The following is a 2,502-nucleotide window of genomic DNA, read 5'->3' as shown; positions in this document are numbered from 1 at the left end:
AAACTTGTTTGTGGCCTTGCACTGGCATGGAGAAGGAGGAGATCATTTGCATTTTTGTGGCACGAACACGCTCAAGTTGTTTCTTCAATTTCCGGGGGGTAACACAATACACTTAAGAGCTGATCGTTGCACCATGAAGGAGGACATCAAACATTAAAAAAACCATTCAGTGTCTTAGAAGACTGTTACCATGACTCTACTGGCTTAGGGTGCGGCTTTGAACATTTTGTTTGAGGAGTGGTGGTGTGGTACTACTCCATGGATTGGAGTTTTGTTTCAGGTTTGACGTTATAAAGCCATGTTTCATTGCCTGTGACGATTTTAGACACAAAATTGTCACGATCGGCCTCGTAGTGCGCAAGCAACTTCGCGCAGATGGTCCTTCGTTGCTCTTTATAGTCTTCTGTTAGGCGGGGAGCAAGGCAGCGGACACACACCTCTGACTAACCCTCACTGGTGGACGAGTGTGTCACCACTACCAACACAGACGTCCAGTTGTGCAGCGACGTGTTTGATTGTGATCCGTCGATCGCCCCGGATGAGAGTGTCCACACTTTTCAACTTTGCAGAATCACAGATGTGTGCGGCCGCACTCGGAAGACAGGACAAGTTTGCGCGATCTTGTTGCTATGATGACAGACGCCTTGCCCAACGGCTCACCGTGCTTTTGTTCACTGCCAGGTCTCCATAGACGTTCTACACGCGCCTATGAATATCGGTGATGATATGGTTTTCCGTTTAAAGAAGCTCAATGACACTTCTCTGCCTGGAACACCCTCCGTTACAGACGCCATTTTGAAGGCTACGTATAGCACCGCCACCAAGCGGAACTTCATGAAACTATAGGGGCAGAAGTGGGAATATTCCACGATGTCCCACAACAAATTCCGCAATTTTTCATCCAAAATAGGCCGAGAAAAAAAATTGTTACATTACATCTTGAACGCCCCTTGTACTAGTAGCCAATGCGATACATATACCAACAGACTGATCTTTGAAATGGTAACTATGTAATTCATAATATACCTACATCAAAAAATATTTTCTAAAAATCGCCTTACGGTGTGTAGTGGGGAGTATCGTGTGTACTACTGTTGCGTGGGACCTATCCTGGTCCAGTCACAAATGGTGTGCGCAAAGAAAGATAGTTGGTAAGCCTCCTCGTAAACTCAAATCTCTTCTTAATTTTAACTTCACTATTTTTATGCGAGATATACTTAAGAGAAAACGATATATTGGTTTACACTTCTAGGAAAGTATAGAAAAATAAGTACAGCAAAAAATGGTTCAAATGGCTCTGAGCACTATGGGACTCAACTTCTGAGGTCATTAGTCCCCTAGAACTTAGAACTAGTTAAACCTAACTAACCTAAGGACACCACACACATCCATGCCCGAGGCAAGATTCGAACCTGCTACCGTAGCGGTCTCGCGGTTCCAGACTGCAGCGCCTAGAACCGCACGGCCACTTCGGCCGGCTAAGTACAGCAGAACAACACCAGATCAACAAGATGACAGAAGTTTTCAGTCTGAAGAAACAATAAAACTGTTTGACCCTGTGCTGCAGTATCAAAGTGCAGCGGATGCATTTCCGAGAACATTATTTCTGCGTCTATGCTACTAGCACATGTTGGACATGAAGTTAAAGTTACAGATTTTGTTATGAGCACACATAATTTTCTCAAAAGTTTTTTAGGGGACTGTACTCTTATACAAGATGGGATGTGGTGGATTTTTGAATCTGGAAAACAAAAAGCAACCTTCCTCCACTTTCAAGTTCAGCTGTCATCCTTAGCTATTCTGACCGCCACTGGCGTTACTGGGACATCTTACGTTGGCGGCGTGGCGTGATATCCCGTACGGGCCACCGATAGCAGCCCTGAATCCGAACGATTTTGTTGCTTTGTTATTCTTCCGCGTCATCTTCATCACAGAGATTTCAGTGCCAAGCACATGACAAAAGATTTGAGGTCAAAGAAGCAAAGGAAGGCTACGTTTTAATGTCGCGTCGGTATCGAGGTCATTAGGGAGGTCCAGGTCAACAAACATCAGCTTCCAATGCTACCTGCGTGTCGCCGAACAACATGAGGTCATTGATATTGAACTGCACAACCTCGCTACCTACCCAATCATGGAGGACGGCAACATGCCATAGATCTAACTGTCGTCAAAAATATAACAGCACGTCACTGCACGTATGTGAAATGGGTTACTTTTTGATCACCCTCCCGTATTATCTTCCTCACAGACGACAATGTGTCGCAGGTGCCTAGAAGAGGACATTGTCTGAGATCGTTTCTGCACTACAAGTGCCTCATTACTGAATACAGTACCCCCACCTGCAGATGTTGGAGCCGACGAGGCGCTGCTGCATTCCGCTGAAGTAACATTGGCGACAGTGGCCTCGCAAAATTCACAGCAGCTGCCACCAGCTATTTTAGCCACCACCGTGCACAAAGATACCCTTTACTGGTAATGGTAGCTAACAATGAATGCTGCCAC

The sequence above is a fragment of the Schistocerca serialis genome, chromosome 3 (genome assembly GCF_023864345.2).
Source record: "Schistocerca serialis cubense isolate TAMUIC-IGC-003099 chromosome 3, iqSchSeri2.2, whole genome shotgun sequence".
In the NCBI taxonomy this organism is placed as follows: Eukaryota; Metazoa; Arthropoda; class Insecta; order Orthoptera; family Acrididae; genus Schistocerca; species Schistocerca serialis.
The sequence above is the reverse complement of the archived record's forward strand: the minus strand, read 5'-3'. Positions refer to the sequence as shown.